This window comes from Lissotriton vulgaris, chromosome 2_1 (assembly GCF_964263255.1).
Source record: "Lissotriton vulgaris chromosome 2_1, aLisVul1.2, whole genome shotgun sequence".
Classification (NCBI taxonomy): domain Eukaryota; kingdom Metazoa; phylum Chordata; class Amphibia; order Caudata; family Salamandridae; genus Lissotriton; species Lissotriton vulgaris.
In genome coordinates, this window is record NC_141687.1 from 1396735853 (window position 1) to 1396756209 (window position 20357).

Here is a 20357-nt window from a genome sequence, read left to right on the forward strand (position 1 = left end):
GTGGTTAACCAGGAGCCCAGTTTGCCTACTGCTGAGAATCAGCCCCATAGTGTAGTTTGATGAGATCAAAGGAGGCAAACATTTTGTTTCAGCAGCCCGCAAAGGGCAGAAGAAGTACAGTTCTGGTTTTACTTCTGGGGCTACAGCCCAGCACCATATGGATGTCACAGTTCATGGGCTCCGTTAAAACCTTACTAGGATTGGCAAAAACTCAATATATGGCCGGTTCCAGGGCTCTATCATTAACAGGAGGTAATGTGGTCTTCCTTATCTCAGCTTGTTTGCTTGGGTTGTATTAATGACTCTGAGTGTCCACTTTGACTCTGGTAAACAAGACTCCCAGAACCGTCAAGGGCGCCCACATTTCATAAGTGTTCAGGGACCATCCCAACAGCAGAAACGCGCTGTATAAAAAGCTGCTTTCCCAGCACCAGGTTGGATCCTCCACCTGGAATTAAAACATCTTCCTTTACTCCCCCAGATCAGATCAATAAGGGGGTTGTTAACAAAACCAGGGACAACCCTACAATACCGATAGCATATGATAACACACACTGTCTGGGGCACAGTCAGGGGGTGGAGGATCTTAAAAAAGTCAGGGCAATGCAACATTTTCGACAGTATATGACAACATGCCTCACCAGTGACCTAGTCATGGGGGGGGCTGTTCCACCTGCAGAAATTATGGAAGAGAAGCCAGCCTTACCCTATAGCAATCTTCCATCTGCCTCAACCCTTGTGTCATTGTTTTAACTGGAGTACCAGAGCTTAAAAGGGGGCAAAGGGAATTACATTTTGAACTGAACAATAAATGTTTGTTTTGACAGGCCAAAGAGAAGCACTTTTCCTATAAAAACACAGGCGAAATTCTCTTGACATGAAGAGTTGGCTGGGTGGGCTGGAGGCCGAAAGAGTTTCAATGGAACTGTATTGTGATTAATTTCAGAAATCCACTGGTCGCTCAAGTTCTCCTAGACTGGAACCACCACAGGCAGGCTGGTGGTGTCAGGTCTTTGTCACTGGGCTATTTTTACCCCCTATGGCGAGTCCCCCAGATCAGCAAACAGAATGGTCATGAGGTGGGGATGTGGAACCAGAATAATCAATCTACTAACTTTAGCCAGCACCAACCCTGTCCGCTATTTTTCACCCTACCCCTATCAAATAGATTTGGGTCTGTGGAATAGGTTTACTGACTCAATCCTGCATGGTACCCGATTAAGAATTTCCATAGTCGGAAAGAGTCCCTAGGGAGTACTAACCAATGGGGAGAGCTGTTTCAACAGAGCGTGCCATTTAGGGGGACATTGATCAGGGGAAGTTGGGCATCACTGAAGAGGAAGGTGTTAAAAGGGAAAACTGGCACAGCACCACAACAAACCCACCCTCGTTTGACCTACCTCATGATTCTAAGCTGGCTCTTAATACTCCAATATAGGTGGCCTCTAAATCTCCAACTCCCATAGTTGACAAATATGTTGCCAGCACTGGTTCAAGATCATTGGGGGAACGGAGGACCAGCCCCCTCCAACAGGTACATGGCCACCAATGCCTTCCGGACAGTTTCTTAAGTCAGATAACTGTAGGAGCTCACCCAGGCTGCGGGTTTTATCATTGAACATTGCTGGACTCATCACCAAACTAGATAATCCGGAGTGGGGGGGTTATAGATCAACAGGAGGTCTGATTGTTTCAGGAAAACTAGGCCAGGGTGGACAAGCACAGATTAGGTGATGAGTCATTTAGTGTGCCCGCCACTTTTGGAGGCAAGGGAATGCCCTCAGGGAGGCTATATACTTGGGTTAGTGTACACTTGGGTTGTGATGATTTTTTGATGATGATGCTAATTCAATTGTACCATACACATCATACGATACCCTGTCCCATACAACTCCTTCAGGAACCGGAACTGCTGTAATGTTCACCAGAGACAGGTCCCTTAATTAACAGTGTTATGATGCATGTGGTTTAAGAACCAAATTCCAAAGATATACTGTGGGGTGTTCTGATAGATAACGTCCATTCTGAAGTAGGAAAAAGACAGTCAGGAAACCAATCCAGAGAACCAGGAAAAGTAATCCAATTGTAATCTAGAGATGTTTCTAGGAAACAACAAGATATATCTTTTTCAGTCAAAGATAGAAAGCATATGCGCGTAGCTTGAAAGGGAGCAGCGGTGTTGGCAGTTTATGTTCACTTGAATCCGATGAGAAGTCTGCATAATGCGCAAAGTAGCCAGACACCGTCCGGTCTATTCTTGGCAGTTCATCAGGTTTTGTAGAACTGCTAGATCTGAGGCATGTTGACATAGACGTTGTCAATTGTTTCAATTGAGATTTCAGTACTTGTTGATTGTACAGTTGGAGCTATTTCAACAGACAGTAGTATCATTTCATTGTTGTTTACAGCTCCTCTGCGGAGAGTGGAGTCGTCAGTCGTTATTAAAGCTTCCATCTGAACTTCTTGCACAGTAGCGAGAGGAGCGCAGTGGTTAACCAGGAGCCCAGTTTGCCTACTGCTGAGAATCGGCCCCATAGTGTGGTTTGATGAGATCAAAGGAGACAAACATTTTGTTTCAGCAGTCTGCAAAGGGCAGAAGAAGTACAGTTCTGGTTTTACTTCTGGGGCTACAGCCCAGCACCATACGGATGTCACAGTTCATGGGCTCCGTTAAAACCTCACTAGGCTAGGCAAACACTCGGTATATGGCCGGTTCCAGTGCTTTATCATTAACAGGAGGTAATGTGGTCTTCCTTATCTCAGCTTGCTTGATTGGGGTGTATTAATGACTCTGAGTGGCCACTTTGACTTGGGTAAACGAGATTCCCAGACAGTCAAGGGCGCCCACATTTCATAAGTGTTCAGGGACCATCCCACCGGCAGGAACGCGCTGTATAAAAATGCATCTACTCGTTGCTGCTGCCTCTGCCTGCCCTGCAGGCGCACCTCCCTCCTGCGAGCACTGACTTCGCAGCGATAAATATTCATGAGCAGTGGAGGCGGGCCGCGCCCCCAGCTCCTCTCTGACGGAGCCAGAGCTCGGAGAGAATGGGAGAGGGAGCCCAGCGCTGGAGCTGTTCATGGTAGGTGGCAGGGCGAGGCTATGCTGGACCGGGAGGGTTAAGGGAGGCTGCTGCTCTGGGGAATGGTCCCACGGATTGAAGATGCGATGCAGTGTCAGCAGGGCAGGGTCTGATGGCGTAAGTGGAAGGGCGAATGAAAACGCTAGCTGCAGCAGCAGGCTATGGTGGAAGGGTCAGGGGAGATCTGGCGCAGCAGTGCTCGGTGGTGGTTATGATAGCGATGGCTAATGTAGCAGGACAAATGCGTGCGGCGGTGGCAGGATTGTGCGTTCGATGGTTTAGGAGTACGGCTGAGATAGCTGGGGCTGCAGCCCCCGGGAGGCATGGCTCTGCGAGGGTGGGAGGAGGGGCGGGGGCTCTTGAATCGCGCTGGGCACCATCGGCAGGGCTTTTGGGACCGAGCCCGGGCATCATGAATATGGTGGCTTGAAAAAGCATGCGGCTCAGGTGGAAAGGGTCGGGGGGGACAGACGGGGAAGGTTGAGGCGAGGTTGGCAGGGGCTCTCATCTTCATCCCTCCATCACAGAGTCAGGGTAACAAGAGACTTTCTTGTACTGTACGTTCTCGAGTGCTTCTGCTTCCAGCCCCTCCGCAGATCCCATATATGTGGATGGCGTAGTCAGGTTTCTTGTTTCGGTGATTTCTATGACGTGGTTTGCCACCGTGGGGTCACATCAAAGCGCTTACTTACCGCATCTTTCATGTCGCTAAGGCATTCTAAGCCCTCGTCTGCAGTTCCTACTTCCGACCAGCGGTCAGGGAAGCACACAGCGAAGGATGGAGACCCCTGTAACAGGGGTCGCCGGTCTGGCACCTGCTACCATCACACTCACAGCGGATACTAGGTTGTAATGAAGCTGAGATGTAGGGCGTAGTTTATCCTGCCCCGCAAGAGTCGAGAGGTTTGACTGATCCACCGTGTTAGGGCTATATTCGTGCATAGGGATTCAAGGGTCTAGCTGCTCTGAACATGGACTGTGCCTGAGGCTGAGCTCCATGCCCCGTGTATGCGTGCACCGTGAACGCAGGAGTAGTGACTGCTGGTGAATTGCAGTACCTAGGTCAGGTGTTTGTTTGACTGCGAACTGGTTTCCAGACCGGATGGTCCGAATGCCCTCTGCCCGTGCCACGGTTGTTTCTACCGGAGACGACAGCGCCCATTCATTCCCCATGCAACTGCTCGGCTTCTGCCCAGTGGGGTAATAGGCTTCCCCTCCCGCTCGTGGTAGAGGGGTGGCAGCCCCCCAGGCTGTTGCTGCAATGGGTCGTCTTCTGCTGAGAGGGGTAGTGAGTGATACGGCTCCTCCCGCCCCCTCACTCACGGCTGGGCTCTGTGCGGAGGCTGGACGTGGTATTATCTCAGCCATTGTCTGATCCTTTCTTAGCCTCGGATACCGACAGCTACTCAAGGATTATCCTCTCGTCCACATCTTTTAATCTGATGCTAATAAAATGACGCCCCGCCATTAAGTAGCGTTCACAGCACACGCATCTTCGTCATGTCAGAGCCTTCCCTTAGCCCAAGCCTCACTCAGAACCTCCGTTGTTGATTTGGGTGTTTTGTTGTTATCCCCCCCCCCCCCCCCCCCCCCCCCCGTGTCTGTCTACGAAGAGCAGGTTTTCGCCCTGCCTGCCGTGCTCTGGGCTTCCCCTACCAGCGTGATGACAGGGGGGTGTGGGCATCCTCACTGGTCCTCGTGGGCCTGCGCCCTGTGTTTTCTCCCACAGTCAACGGGAGGTCAGTGCTTCAGCCTTCCCCTCACCAGTATGGTGAACGAGAGCAGCCTCGTGAAGGCTACATGGACGGAAAAAGAAGGTGCGGGGGGGGGGGGGGGGGGGGGACAAAAAAGAAAGCGATAGGAAGAAGACGAGGAGAGAGAGAGAAGGGAGGGCAGAGAGAAACGAACAGCAAGGTGTGGGAGGGAAGAGACAGAAAAGAGTAGAGAGAGGAGAATCACCGAAAAAGAAGTAGGAGACAGGAAGGGATAAGCAAAAGAGAAGAGAATATATAAAGTGGGAACTGGAAGGAGTGGGTCATTGGAAGTGGAGGAAAATAGGTGTAGAGTTAGGAGAAATGGGAAATGAAATACTGGAACAAAGGAAGAAAGACGAGAGGCATAGTTTAAGAAGATTGGAATTTCAAAAGGAAAGGGTGAAGGAGCTGACGAGACGAGTGAGGGAATAGTATGGGGTAAATATTCATGGATAGAGGAGAGACTGTAAGACTAGAGACGTAGTAGAGAGGAAAATGTCACAAGGTAAACAGGAGAGAATTGTGAATAAAGAAAAAGTGTAGGAGGAACAGAAGGAGAAGAGGGGTGAGTTGTGAAAGGGAAAGAGCGTGAAAGAGAAAGCGAATAGAAGTAGACAGAAATGCGAAAATGTCTGTCTGAGGGACAGAATGACAACACCAGATGCAAGCATTCAGCGTGTTAGGGGAAGACGGAGGGTAATATAATGACCCTTTGAAAGTATCCAAGATTGGGAGAATGTTGACTCAATCTAAAAGCTGTTTGTAGTGTGTGAATTAAAAAAACAATCTGAAAAGATTGTTCCTGAGTGGGAGGCTGGGTAGACAGTGCCTATTCTCATGGTTTAGTCACAAAATGTACAATAACAGTAAAGTACTAGCCTTTGGAGCAGGCAGTATTCCTTTTTAATTCCAGCTCTCCAATTTTACAAAACTTTTTGATCCTAGACAAATCATACTTTCCCTGTGCTTCTGTCGGTTCGTGCCTGTGGGAGCCACAGGCACTCTTTTTTGGGGACCGGCACTTGTCCTCGTCAGGCATTTCCGGAGAGCAAGAGCGTGCATGGTAAAGAAGGAGTTATACAGCACAGGCTGCACCAAACAAGGGTGAAAAATTAAGGACTACTACGGAAGTAAGTGTTATCATGCACTGCATTTACCATGAAGCACTGGAGCAAATCGAGTGCTGGGATGTGAGGCAGTGTGATCCCACTCTCCTGGATGTTGGTAAAATGCCTGGAGGCATTGATGGGTGTGGTAATATATACAGATGAATAGATGATTGTGTAGCTGGGAGTGGAAACAATGGTAAGCAAGTCAATGGATGGGTGAGTGTTGTGGCAAAGCTGGGTGGATAAATGGTTGGTAGTGATTTGATTGGTGATTGCATGAGTGTGGGTGGATGGATATGCACTTGGATGAAGGTTAATGGGAACAAATGGGGTTGGGTGGCTGGATGCAGTGGCGTAACAATAGCCCCCACAGCCCCTGTGGGGCTTGGGGGCCTGAGCTTCAGGGGGCCTCTTCTGGCACTGTGCACGGGGTTGACGGGCCCCTGGCCTAAGAGCTCCTGACTGGGTCCAGAGCATAGGGGGCCCCCTCCATGTACTTCACAGGGGGGCCCTCTCAAGTTTCGTTACCCACGGGATGGATGCATAGGTGTGGGTAGATTTGTGAGACTGAAAGAATAAATAGTTGAGTGCATGGCAGGATAGGTATGAGTAAAGAGGTGAATGGACAGATGACTGTGGGTGTAGAGAGGAATTTGCAGGTGTGAGTAGAAGGGTGCATGAGTCTAGGAATAAATATACAGTAAAGCATAAACTATAATAAAAATGCTTACACAAGTCGAGTGAATTCCCTTCATGGTTGCGCAGTGGAGCAGTTAAAATCAGTGCGTAGTTTAGATTTAACCGTTTCGTTTAATCTTCCTTGCTCCTACTTGATCTATTTGAAGAATTCTCAACATAGGTTTTATTTGACTAGATTTTCCCTTTCATTGATTCATTTTTTGGTAGTTTACGTCCAGCAATTTACTTGGTCTTATACCTTATGCCTCTGTCCTAGTGATAATTTTACATTACAGAGTACCTTGCACCTTATCCTCTTTTGTCCACTGTACAAGTCTCTCAGACCTAGATACTTGCTCCCAATTTTAAAACCTTTATGTCCTTGTTCTCATTTAGAAGGTTATAGGTTTTTATTGTCTTTGGATTCAATGGGTACCTGCTGTTCAGTTTTTACCTTCATTAAAGGATCACTTGTAATCAGAAAGAGATATGGGTGAGGGGGACTGGCATATAAATGCAATGAATTGTCCTTGTGAAATCAAATTAATTAGGGGGGTGGTTGCTGTCATGTTTATTTATAAGAGTATTTTTTTAGATTATAATATTTTCCTAGGTGCTTTATGGTGTGAATATGTATTCTGCGCTTTTATGATTTATATAAATCGAATAAAGCCTATTTGATTGATTGATTGAAGTGCTATGATACAACTACATATATTTGTTTTTCAAAATAACTGCCTCATTTACACATAATTGCCTTACTAGTCTGAGAGGTGAATAGGAGTTGGTTCTTGGCTTAGCAAGGGTGTGTTTTGTACTGATGTTGTTTAGTTATGGTTATGGGCTGAGAGTGAAAGCCATCAAGGCAAAGATGGGAGTGCTTTTAGAATGTATGATGTTATAACGCATGCCATTACAACGCGGTTATCACAACACATATGCCATTACAATGCATTGCCATTACAACGCAAACTTTTATCACGCATTTACCTTTACACAAATTTCATTGTAATAGCAATTCCAAAAACTTTATTTCGGTCATTACAGACCATAAAAAGTAAACAATACAAATAGTGAAAAAGACTATTTAAAACTTTTTTTTAAATTCGATCAATTAACTGTCTGTACCACCAATGGGAAAAGAGTAATACAATAATACATTGTTATTAGTTTAACCCCTCCCCTGCTGATGACGGAACCGCTCCGTCATCAGCTACAGTTGAGCTGTGCTGATGACGGAGCGGTTCCGTCATGGCCTGGTCGCCGCGCCTGCGCGGCGCTGATTTCGCGCCTGCGAGGCAGGTTTAATGAGCGGGGCGGGTCATGACGGAACCGCTCCGTCACCAGCACAGCTCAACTGTAGCTGGTGACGGAGCGGTTCTGTCACCAGCATGCGGCGGCCGCGCGGCCGCCCCGCCCCTTTAGCGCTGCGGCGGAATAGCCGCCGCAGCGAAAGGGTTAAAACAATAGGAACAGCTAAAAACATCAAGAGAGACTTTAAACATGATAATGGTAAAATACGAACCAATGCTCAGTGGAGGAGATTACTACCTACAATGATAATCTTAAGAATCCCCTTCGACTCTGCCACATTGAATTAAAAAAACGGGACACAGTAAACACATTAGGTGGGTGTGTGTCAGTTCGTAAAATTCTGAATGCCTCTAAACATTGATTACACCCTAGATTTCTACAAAGCGGTTCAATCCAGCACTGTCTAGCCTTTGTAGAGCCTGAGCAAAAAAATAAAACATGGATAACGTCTCATCTGAACAGGTACAAGCGGGGCATCCGAGAGGAGGAACTTTCTGCCATTTATTAGTGAAAGCATGCAATGGCAAAGTTCCTGTTTTAAACTGAATATACAGCTTCATTGCCACATTGAGTTAAATGACATCTAAAAATGGCTCTATAAAATAGTCAGTTATAAAATTAAGAAAATCAACCGTTAAGTGACCAAGATTGGGATTCCCCTGGGTGTCTGCAAGTTTAGCCGATCAGGAGGCTCTTACCAATCCTAGACGTGAGATTGTCAAACACGCCACCTTGGGATTGCTCCACAAGTCGGTGATACCAATCCTTAGTGATGCATTTTTTGTGTATAAAAGCCATGGTAGGTTAGCTACCCCCGGGAGACCCATTATCCCATTTAGCTCAGACTGGTAATCTGCTAGCTCCGGGGTCACCCACAGTCTACACCAAAAAGTTAGTGACCTCAACCCGACCTCATCTGCAATAGGTCTAATGCCCAGATCTAGATGTAGTGGTATAAGGGGTGAGCTCAACTGTAAGCCCAACAACTGTCTCATAAATCTGTTTTCTATCCTTGACAAACCAGCAGTGGGACTATGACCCCAAAGTTCAGCCCCATGCATTATGACACTCCTAACTTGTACCCGATAAATCTCAACCACAGGACTAGGCCGTACATGAGATGAGTTCCTATAAGTTGTTATAAGTCCCCCCCACCGTCTGGGCAAGCCTGAGACCTGCCTTGACTAATTGAGGTCCCCATTCAAATGATTCAGACAGCGCGACACCAAGATAATAAAAAACAGACACCCTCTGTAATAGGGTGGCATTTAAGGAGGGCTTTGGGCACAATGTTTTTGCTGGATTAAATACCATAAATTTGGTTTTAGCTGTATTTATCTTCAGCCCCCTGTTTTTGCAAAATAATGCAAAACTATCTAATATCCGTCGAATGCCCATAGGAGACTTGGATAACATCAAAGTGTCATCCGCAAACATCATTGCTGGGACCATACCATGCACCAACTTGGGGGCATCGTTGTCCACTACCTCATTAAGTTGGGCCACCAGAGCATTAACAAAAAGGCAAAACAGGGTTAGGGCTAACACGCACCCCTGCCTTACACCTCTATCAACTGGGAAACGAGGTGTCGATTCCTCATGCTTCGCATGACTAACTTGGGCAAAGTTACCTGTGTGGAGGAGAATGATCAAAGACAATATCAGGTAGAGACTGCCACCCTCCACTGACACCGTCTTCCAATATAACAACTGAAGTCTAAGAATTTGATCAATGGTAGACATATTTTTCCAAAAACCAGCCTGATACGCGCTCAGTATTCCACCGTCCTCCATCCAAACATGGAGGCGCTCAAAGAGGATTCTGGCAAATAATTTCTGGGTAACGTCTATCAGGCTGATTGGTCTATAATTAATCGGCAAGAGGGGAGAACCCTTCTTGTAGACAGGGAACATTTCAGCCCCAAGCCAAGAATCCAGCACCTTCGTACCCCTCAAAAAGGCATTAAAAATTTCACACAAATAAGGTCCCCAAATGTTTGGCCTGTCCCGAAAAAAGTCCCCAGGAAACTTATCTAGTCCTGGGGCTTTCTCAAGAGGAAGCTTCCCAATTGCATTAAAAACGTCTTGTAATGTAATCTCAAAGCCCACTTCATAACATATCCCTATAGCTGCATCTGATGGATCAACATTCAATTCCAGGGCTGCCCCAATAGACTATAGGCCCTGGAAATGAGATTTCCAAACAACTGCAGCAATATTAAACTCTAGGGCTGGCTTCCTATCGCAGCTACTTGCACTCACTAAGGACCAGAACAATTTCATGTCCCTATTGGATAATTCTGCTCTAATGGCAACCCATCTATCCTGTTCTCAGTTCTTTTTTGCTGTCTTGACACTAGCTCAGTAGTGGGCCCTCAGTTGTTTAATTAAGGGTCAGTCCTGGCTTTTAATGGCTTTTATAAGACTTCCCTTTGCCTTACGGCAGGTGTCATCAAACCAAGTTAGTTTGACACCCTTGTTAGACTTGGAATGGACCAAAGGGTTAAAAATATTAGTCAGGCTGTTAGTAAGTGCGGCATACATTACCTCAATTCTAGCAGTGGATTCAGCAGAAACTGGGGCTCTAACAGTTTCCTCCAGAGCTGAAAGTGGCAAAATAATTGACAAATATAATGCAGCTACCTTGTCCGAAGACTGCTTCATTGTGCCTCATCTAATTCTCCTTCTATTATTAGTGAGTTTTTAGTTATTAGCTGGAGAAGAACCAGAGGCCAGAGGATTATAAAGACCTGGGAGCTCCATCTCCAGCATCAAGGCATGATGATCACTATCATGTCTCGGTAAGACAGCAAAGTCAACAACCCACTGCCATAACCTTGTCTCCACTAGAATGTAGCCCAAGATGGAGGTTAGTCCTGTTCTATTAAAAGTTAACTTCCCTGTCTGATCCGACTTGGTACGACCATTGCATGCTCTCAAAGAGTGTGCTAGGAGAACCGCATTAATCTGGAGTACCAGCTGGGTCCAAGCCTTAACGGGGGGATCTGGGGGTCAGGAATTAACCACAAGCTATCCTCATCACTAAATGAAATATCAGTGGAAGCAGAAAGAGGCTCAAATTGGCAGTTAAAATCTCTCCCTATAACCAACTTTAGATTCAGGGGGGCTGCATCTATAAATGAGTTTAGTGTGTTTATGGTGGAGGATTCCTGGGTAATGCTTACCGGGCGAGAGGTGATGTTGATAAAAGCAACTCTATTATTCGAGGAGAACGTGAGTGCTGTGCACTGAACATCATCGAACAGAGTGTCCAGCTGTTCAACAGTGCAATTCAAATGGGTAGCAACCCAGGTTGCGAATCCCGTAGAGGGCCTACCTCTTCCCCCTGAGGAGGCCATCACATTATACGTTGCAACATCCATCCTCACAACCTCTTCCCTTGCCCAGGTTTCCTGAAGCCTACACACCTCAAATTCACCCAAAAATTTCTCCCCATCAGGGGAATGAAGCTTGTTTTTAATTCTGGCAATGTTCCAGGATAGGACCTTCAACCTTTGGGCAGAGTTTGAGTTGCTACACTGAGGATTACTATTGTTAAGATTATGGTTTGCTGGGGCCGACAGGGCCAAGATGTCCCCTCCAGGTTTACTCCCTGGGGTTTCAAACCTTCCAAGAATGAAAGTTAAGGAGTCAGAAGGATAAGGGGCTGGTGGGTTAAGTACCAGCCCACGGCTCCCAAAATGGACTATATCTCCCCTCTGAATTTCTAATTGGGAGACCTCTTTCACCTACGGACCATTATTATTTCTCCTGCCCTGTTGTAGGAAAACTGCTTGTGCCTAACCAACCAAAAAGACACTTGTTCTTGAGATCAAACTGAGTTTCCTTCTGTCCTTTTTTAAGCTTATGTACACCAGTCAATATGACAACATAAGGAAGTGAAGCAGGGGCAAATTAATTGTTGGTTGTATTGGTGATCCCTGTCCACTGCCTTTTACCTCTACAGGGTTCACACTAATCCGTCCCGCCCCACACTCTAAATGGGCAAGTCTGCTTCTAGTTAGAATCTCCTTATTAAAAAAAAGATTAAGAGACTCATTCATATTAGAGGAGCTCTATAGTCCAGTTCCAGCCCTCCTCTCTTGGGCCAATGGAATACCTAAAACTTCTGGGTGCCCCATTGGGGACTCGACTGAGTTTGGATTGGAATTTCCCACCCCACTAGCAGCTCCACCAACAACCTTTAGCCCATTAGTGTGTGCCACCTCTAAAAGACCCAAATTGCCCGTAAAGGGGTGCCTTACCTTGTCAATCTGGGAACTACAATCAACCCTTGTCCCTATAGCAGAGGCGGTACTAACAATGCAGGTTGCCTGACTACTGGGGCCGCTTAAGTGGCCAGTACCTAGAAGGTTTAATAGGAGGGCCAGCGCCTGGTTAACAGTTACTCTCAATTGTTCCTCTAGGTCCACTATCATCTTCCCTACCCAGATAGGACAATCTAGAACCGTTTCATGATTAGTGGAATTTTCAATCGCTCTCCTAGAGGCAGGAGGTTCCTCTCTACTAGGAGTAAGCTCAGGCATTCTCTTTCTCTTGGCACCTGCCCCTAGACATGTTTTGCGACTCCCATTTTTAGGTGCTTTAGTAGTTGTACCACCCTTATCATTTCTAACATTTACTGACTTCACCACCCCATCACCTACTTTACCACCTCTATTTCTAGATGACCTAGTAGATATTCCACCATCACAGATGCTAAGTTCTATGGGAGTCCTTGAGGTGAGGGTGGAAGGGACTCTATTGGTCCTATCATAGCTTCCATTAAGCTAGGTGTAGATCCAGATGTTATAGCTTGGGGGAAGTGACTCAGGCACGTCCAAGAAATATCCGAAGTTAAAGACAGGCGACACTCCGTCAACGCAATTTCAGTCGTTACCACACCTATAGCCCTCTGGAGCATCCTGTCTTTTGAGGTTTGGGGTAAAGGTGGAGGAATGGGGACTTTAGGATGTTTCTTAGGAACACAATCACGCTTTCCCATGATCAAGTCACTAGAAATTAGAGTGGTTACTCCCCCTCTAAATAAACCTTGATAAAAAGATAAAACATAAAACAGGAGGAAGGTGCAAACAAATCAGCTAAACCGTATTCCAACACCACAGCGTGGTAATTAAAAGTGAGAATCAATAAAGCAATAGTCACCCAAAAAAAAGAAAGTAAAAAAAAAACGGCTCCACTAATGCCCCATACAGAACATAACAAAAACTTTTCTGTTGGGAAATGGCAAAAAATCCTCCTGCTAAAGTTAAAGTGATGCCACCAAGTGCCGCAAACAAATAAGTACCAAATGGTCACCGCCGAACAGCAGAATATCAGTCTGGAATAAATCATCAACAGACTGTAAAAGTCCGTGTAGAGAGTCTTACCAGGTGGACTCAGCTAGATTCTAAAAGCCAAGAGGGATGGCCCTGCCGTGCCTCTTCCTGGCAATGACGGGCCTGCCCTTGACCCCGGCTTTGCCTGGGCGTGGCCCGCACACATCACGCACCGCGGTGAGTGAGGCTGCTCTTTGTAGAGTGGTGGTAGCTCCCCCCCTCACCTGTGGCAGCTGTGGCAATTGGGGTGGAGATGGTGTTGCATCCTGTTGCACCCTGGGACTTGTGGTCCCACCAGGGTGGAAGGTGGCCCCAAAGGCTGCTGTGGGGTGTGCTTTTGGCTGGCAATGGTTTGTAGCCCTTGGCTTATGCTCCTCTCAGGGTGTTTATGCCGGGAAAACAAGAAGCAGTGGGCAGCGAGTCCCCCTTTCCTTTCAGCTCGACCCTCTCCGCTGTGTGTGAAATTGCTCTTTGTAGAGCGGTGGTAGCTTCTCCCCTTCTTCTGTGGCAGCTGTGGAAATGGGGGCGGAGATGGTGTTGCCTCCGGTTGCACCCTGGGACTTGTGGTCCCACCAGGGTAGATGGTGGCCCCAAGGGCTGCTGTGGGGTGTGCTTTTGGCTGGTAATATTTTGTAGCCCTGGGCTTATGCTCCTGTTAGGGTGTTTATGCTGGGAAAACAAGAAACAGTGGGTAGCAAGTCTTCCTTTCCTTTCAGTGCGTCCCGCGCCACAGTGAATGAGGCTGCTCTTTGTAGAGTGGTGGTAGCACCTCCCCCTCACCTATGGCAGCTGTGGCAATGGGGGTGGAGATAGTGTTGCCTCCTGTTGCACCCTGGTACTTGTGGTCCCACCAGGGTGGATGGTGGCCCCAAGGGCTGCTGTGGGGTGTGCTTTTGGCTGATAATAGTTCATAGCCTGGGGCTTATGCTCCAGCCAGGGTGTTTATGCCAGGAAAACAAGAAGCAGTGGGCAGCGAGTCCCCCATTCCTTTCAGCGCGTCCTTTTAGCATGATTAGTAAAGGCATATGTGTGATCAAAGTTGTGTTTGTAAATGTAAGTATGTTACAGGTAAGTATATGCACTTTGTGTGTGTGTGTCTATGTATATATATATATATATATATATATATATATTCACTGAAAAAAACCATAGGTTATAGACCATATATAGTTAGGAATTTGCATTTACAAAACCTTGAAAATTCACTGAAAAAAACATAGGTTAGAGACCATATATAGTTAGCTGGACATTTTATTGACAAAAAACCAATGAAATTCCATATATAGTTAGTTGCACTAACTATATATCGCGCACCCGCAATCCACTGCTGATGATGTCACATATTACATCATTCATGACATGGTCAGTGACATCACTGATGACATCACTGATGACATCTCAAATGACATCACTGATGACATCACTGATGACATCTCAAATGACATCACTGATGACATCATCTAGTGTCTGTGTGTTTTTGTAAAGTTTAAATATGTTTTACATATTGAAGAATGAGTGGATGTATGGAAGACTGAGTGTGTGTGTGGCTGGCTGGGAGGTGTGTGACTCTGTGCATATCAATGTGTACTTGTATCAGTGATTGTATAAGAGAGTAAGTATGTGTTAGTATATGTGTGAAAAGTATGGTGTTCTGTGTTTAACTGTATAGATGAGGAAATCGAAGTGTGATTGATTCTTCACAGGACTGACTAGGTGTATGAGTGCATATGATAGTGTTGTAATAATGAGTGACTGTATGTATGAGTGATTGTATGGGTGAATGAGTGAATGTGTGTGTAGACGTAGGAATCAGTGAGTGCGTATGTAGTAACTGGTATTGGTGTGTCATGATGTCATCAGTGATGTCATTTGAGATGTCATCAGTGATGTCATTTGAGATGTCATCAGTGATGTCATCAGTGATGTCACTGAAGTATGGTGTTCTGTGTTTAACTGTATAGATGAGGAAATGGAAGTGTGATTGATTCTTTACAGGACTGACTAGGTGTGTGAGTAACTCCATGGATGAGTGGCAGTGTGTGAGTGTCTGCATAGGTGTATGAGTGCATATGATAGTGTAATAATGAGTGACTGTATGTATGAGTGATTGTATGGGTGAATGAGTGAATGTGTGTGTAGACGTAGGAATCAGTGAGTGCGTATGTAGTAACTGGTATTGGTGTGTCATGATGTCATCACTGATGTCATTTGAGATGTCATCAGTGATGTCATCAGTGATGTCATTTGAGATGTCATCAGTGATGTCATCAGTGATGTCACTGACCATGTCATGAATGATGTAATATGTGACATCATCAGCAGTGGATTGCGGGTGCGCGATATATAGTTAGTGCAACTAACTATATATGGAATTTCATTGGTTTTTTGTCAATAAAATGTCCAGCTAACTATATATGGTCTCTAACCTATGTTTTTTTCAGTGAATTTTCAAGGTTTTGTAAATGCAAATTCCTAACTATATATGGTCTATAACCTATGGTTTTTTTCAGTGAATTTCATTGGTTTTTTAAAAGCTAATATCTATAGCTGTAAAATATATTCTTTATTACGTGACGTATCACGTAGCCACGTGAGACGCCTCATGACGCGTCGCATAACCGTGACGTATCGGTTCTGCAGCGCAAACAAAACCCGTAACGTAAGCGTGCCGGAGCACGCTTACAGATATATATATTTTTTTTAACCTTAATTAGACAAAATCCACACGTGCACATATCTTGAGGCCTTGCAAAGGCACATCAAACAAACAGTCCCTACAATTTTGCCAAGTTTGCTGGAAATCTATTCCCTTAATTTTTTTTTTACTGTTTCTCTTGGTTTTCCCCTTGTTACGCTTACCGGGACGCTACCCGGTACGCGAACCGGACGCTCCAAAAACACAAGATGGCGGACTCCCGTTACGCTGCCGGTTAGCTGCCCGGTTCGCGTACCGGGAAGCGCCTCTACCGCGAAAAATCGCGGGGGACTTTAATATCCCCCTCATAAATCCTAGGGGGTCAGGAGGGGTTTACCTTGCCCCCTTTCCTTCATTTCCGCCTTCTTTTTTCACCACATCTTGTCTCTCGAACCTACCGAGAGACAAGATGGCGGCCGCTCCGGACTGTTTACAATGTTGACAGCTACGCTGCCGGTTAGCTGCCCGGTTAGCTGCCCGGTGAGCTGCCCGGTTCGCGTACCGGGACGCGCCTCTACGGCGTAAAATCGCAAAATTTTTTGCCCCGCGGGGCACTTTAATATCCCCCTCATCAATCCTAGGGGGTCAGGAGTGGTCTACCTTGCCCCCTTTCCTTCATTTCCCCCTTCGTTTTTCACCACATCTTGTCTCTCGATCGTACCGAGAGACAAGATGGCGGCCGCTCCGGTTTGTTTAGAATGTTGACAGACACCGGAGAGCCAATCAGATTCGCTTCGCGAAGTTCCGTTACGCGTCAGGTACGCGAACCGGGGCGCTAACCGGAGCGCTGTCACAGATATATATATTTTTTTAAACGTTAATTTCTCAAAATCCACTGGAGCACATATATTGAGACATAGCAAAGGCACGTCGGGCAAACCATATCTACAATTTTGCCAAGTTTCATGTAAATCTATTCAGCCGTTCGAGCTAAAAGTGAGTCCAACCGCCCTATGGAAAAATGAATGGGAAAAACGCGTTTTGGGACCCCCCTTTGTTCTCGGCCCCCCCTTGACGAAACCCCACCAAATTTTCAGGGGCTGCTCAGAAAAAAAATGTGCCATTTTCCTGAAAATTTCAGCCAATTCCGTCCACAAACGCCAAAGTTATTAGACATAGAATTTTCAGAAATCCCATAGAGAAAAAATCCTAACTATATATACCCACTGGCTATCGCCAGTAGGTAATATACATATATAAACATATGTAATCTGCATATCTATATAAATATAAATGCATGCATACATATACATATATGCATACATATGCATGTTATTTACATGAAAGTTTTAAAAACACTAATAAAAGCAAAGCTAAAAAGCCACCTCATTACAAACAGAATGGCTTTAACTTAAACGAGGGCGAGATCTATTGCATTTTCAATGCTTGTTTACTTTGGTTCTATCAAGAAGGCATTCAGATGTGTCACACATTTGCCATAAATTCTGAATGTTAGCACTCTAGTTGCTCATTAGATCACTGTAGTAAAGCTAGTGCTCACCAGGGAAGTCTGCTGCTAATCATGGTTTGCAGCCATTTTCCCGCATTTTTTATCCCGCAGACTTTCAGTCCGCATACCATTATCCCGCAAGGTCATTGAGCTCGCATACCATTATCCCGCATTTTTTCAAAACGCATGTGCATTTATCGCGCATGCCTTTACAAAGAATTACGTTTTAAAGGCATGTATGGTAAATGCATTTGCGTTGTGAAAACCACGATGACGAGAGAGGTAAGTGTGTTTGTGTTAATTTTTTCGTGGGTTAGTGATTGTGTAGTGTAGTGTTGTGTAGTGTAGTGTTGTGTTAGTGTAGTGTAGAGTTGTGGTGGTTGTTTAGTGTAGGGTCATGCTGGGGGTAGTGTTTTAGGGTTTAGGGTTGTGGTGTAGTGTTTGCGTAGTGTAGGGTCATGCTGGGGGTAGTGTTTTAGGGTTCAGGGTAGTGTTGTAGTGTTTGCGTAGTGTAGGGTCATGCTGGGGGTAGTGTTTTAGGGTTTAGGGTTGTGTTGTAGTGTTTGCGTAGTGTAGGGTCATGCTGGGGCAAGTGTTTTAGGGTTTAGGGTAGTGTTGTAGTGTTTGCGTAGTGTAGGGTCATGCTGGGCGTAGTGTTTTGGGGTTTAGGATAGTGTTGTAGTGTTTGCGTAGTGTAGGGTCATGCTGGGGGTAGTGTTTTAGGGTTTTGGGTAGTGTTGTAGTGTTTGCGTAGTGTAGGGTCATGCTGGGGTGTAGTATTTTAGGGTTTAGGGTAGTGTTGTAGTGTTTGCGTAGTGTAGGGTCATGCTGGGGGTAGTGTTTTAGGGTTTTGGGTAGTGTTGTAGTGTTTGCGTAGTGTAGGGTCATGCTGGGGGTAGTGTTTTAGGGTTTTGGGTAGTGTTGTAGTGTTTGCGTAGTGTAGGGTCATGCTGGGGTGTAGTGTTTTAGGGTTTTGGGTAGTGTTGTAGTGTTTGCGTAGTGTAGGGTCATGCTGGGGGTAGTGTTTTAGGGTTTTGGGTAGTGTTGTAGTGTTTGCGTAGTGTAGGGTCATGCTGGGGGGTAGTGTTTTAGGGTTTTGGGTAGTGTTGTAGTGTTTGCGTAGTGTAGGGTCATGCTGGGGGTAGTGTTTTAGGGTTTTGGGTAGTGTTGTAGTGTTTGCGTAGTGTAGGGTCATGCTGAGGGTAGTGTTTTAGGGTTTAGGGTAGTGTTGTAGTGTTTGCGTAGTGTAGGGTCATGCTGGGGGTAGTGTTTTAGGGTTTAGGGTAGTGTTGTAGTGTTTGCGTAGTGTAGGGTCATGCTGGGGGTAGTGTTTTAGGGTTTTGGGTAGTGTTGTAGTGTTTGCGTAGTGTAGGGTCATGCTGGGGGTAGTGTTTTAGGGTTTAGGGTAGTGTTGTAGTGTTTGCGTAGTGTAGGGTCATGCTGGGGTGTAGTGTTTTAGGGTTTTGGGTAGTGTTGTAGTGTTTGCGTAGTGTAGGGTCATGCTGGGGGTAGTGTTTTAGGATTTAGGGTAGTGTTGTAGTGTTTGCGTAGTGTAGGGTCATGCTGGGGGTAGTGTTTTAGGGTTTTGGGCAGTGTTGTAGTGTTTGCGTAGTGTAGGGTCATGCTGGGGGGTAGTGTTTTAGGGTTTTGGGTAGTGTTGTAGTGTTTGCGTAGTGTAGGGTCATGCTGAGGGTAGTGTTTTAGGGTTTAGGGTAGTGTTGTAGTGTTTGCGTAGTGTAGGGTCATGCTGGGGGTAGTGTTTTAGGGTTTAGGGTAGTGTTGTAGTGTTTGCGTAGTGTAGGGTCATGCTGGGGGTAGTGTTTTAGGGTTTAGGGTAGTGTTGTAGTGTTTGCGTAGTGTAGGATCATGCTGGGGGTAGTGTTTTAGGGTTTAGGGTAGTGTTGTAGTGTTTGCGTAGTGTAGGGTCATGCTGGGGGTAGTGTTTTAGGGTTTAGGGTAGTGTTGTAGTGTTTGCGTAGTGTAGGGTCATGCTGGGGTGTAGTGTTTTAGGGTTTTGGGTAGTGTTGTAGTGTTTGCGTAGTGTAGGGTCATGCTGGGGGTAGTGTTTTAGGGTTTAGGGTAGTGTTGTAGTGTTTGCGTAGTGTAGGGTCATGCTGGGGTGTAGTGTTGTAGGGTTTTGGGTAGTGTTGTAGTGTTTGCGTAGTGTAGGGTCATGCTGGGGGTAGTGTTTTAGGATTTAGGTTAGTGTTGTAGTGTTTGCGTAGTGTAGGGTCATGCTGGGGGTAGTGTTTTAGGGTTTAGGGTTGTGTTGTAGTGTTTGCGTAGTGTAGGGTCATGCTGGGGGTAGTGTTTTAGGGTTTAGGGTTGTGTTGTAGTGTTTGCGTAGTGTAGGGTCATGCTGGGGGTAGTGTTTTAGGGTTTAGGGTAGTGTTGTAGTGTTTGCGTAGTGTAGGGTCATGCTGGGGTGTAGTGTTTTAGGGTTTAGGGTAGTGTTGTAGTGTTTGCGTAGTGTAGGGTCATGCTGGGGTGTAGTGTTTTAGGGTTTTGGGTAGTGTTGTAGTGTTTGTGTAGTGTAGGGTCATGCTGGGGGTAGTGTTTTAGGGTTTAGGGTAGTGTTGTAGTGTTTGTGTAGTGTAGGGTCATGCTGGGGGTAGTGTTTTAGGGTTTAGGGTAGTGTTGTAGTGTTTGTGTAGTGTAGGGTCATGCTGGGGGTAGTGTTTTAGGGTTTAGGGTAGTGTTGTAGTGTTGTGTAGTGTAGGGTCATGCTGGGGGTAGTGTTTTAGGGTTTAGGGTAGTGTTGTACTGTTTGTGTAGTGTAGGGTCATGCTGGGGGTAGTGTTTTAGGGTTTAGGGTAGTTTAGTTGTTTAGTGTATGCTAAAGGCATATTCGTTCTAAAAGTTTTCGTTATTTTAATTTGCTGCCTAATAGTACATGCGGGATTTTTTTTGCGGACTGATGGTATGCGGGATTTCG

The 20357-nt window shown here is 45.9% G+C and overlaps 1 protein-coding gene across 3 annotated transcripts in view; it reads left to right on the forward strand.

Moving 5' to 3' along the window:
- Window positions 1–3002: 3002 nt before the first annotated feature.
- FEZ1 (fasciculation and elongation protein zeta 1) overlaps window positions 3003–20357 on the forward strand; it is a 464287-nt gene continuing 446932 nt past the window's right edge. For 2 of the 3 annotated variants that reach the window (XM_086957154.1, XM_086957156.1), the window contains exon 1: window positions 3003–3083. The gene's annotated coding sequence lies outside the window, so the exon portion shown is untranslated. The other variant, XM_086957155.1, reaches the window with a different exon arrangement.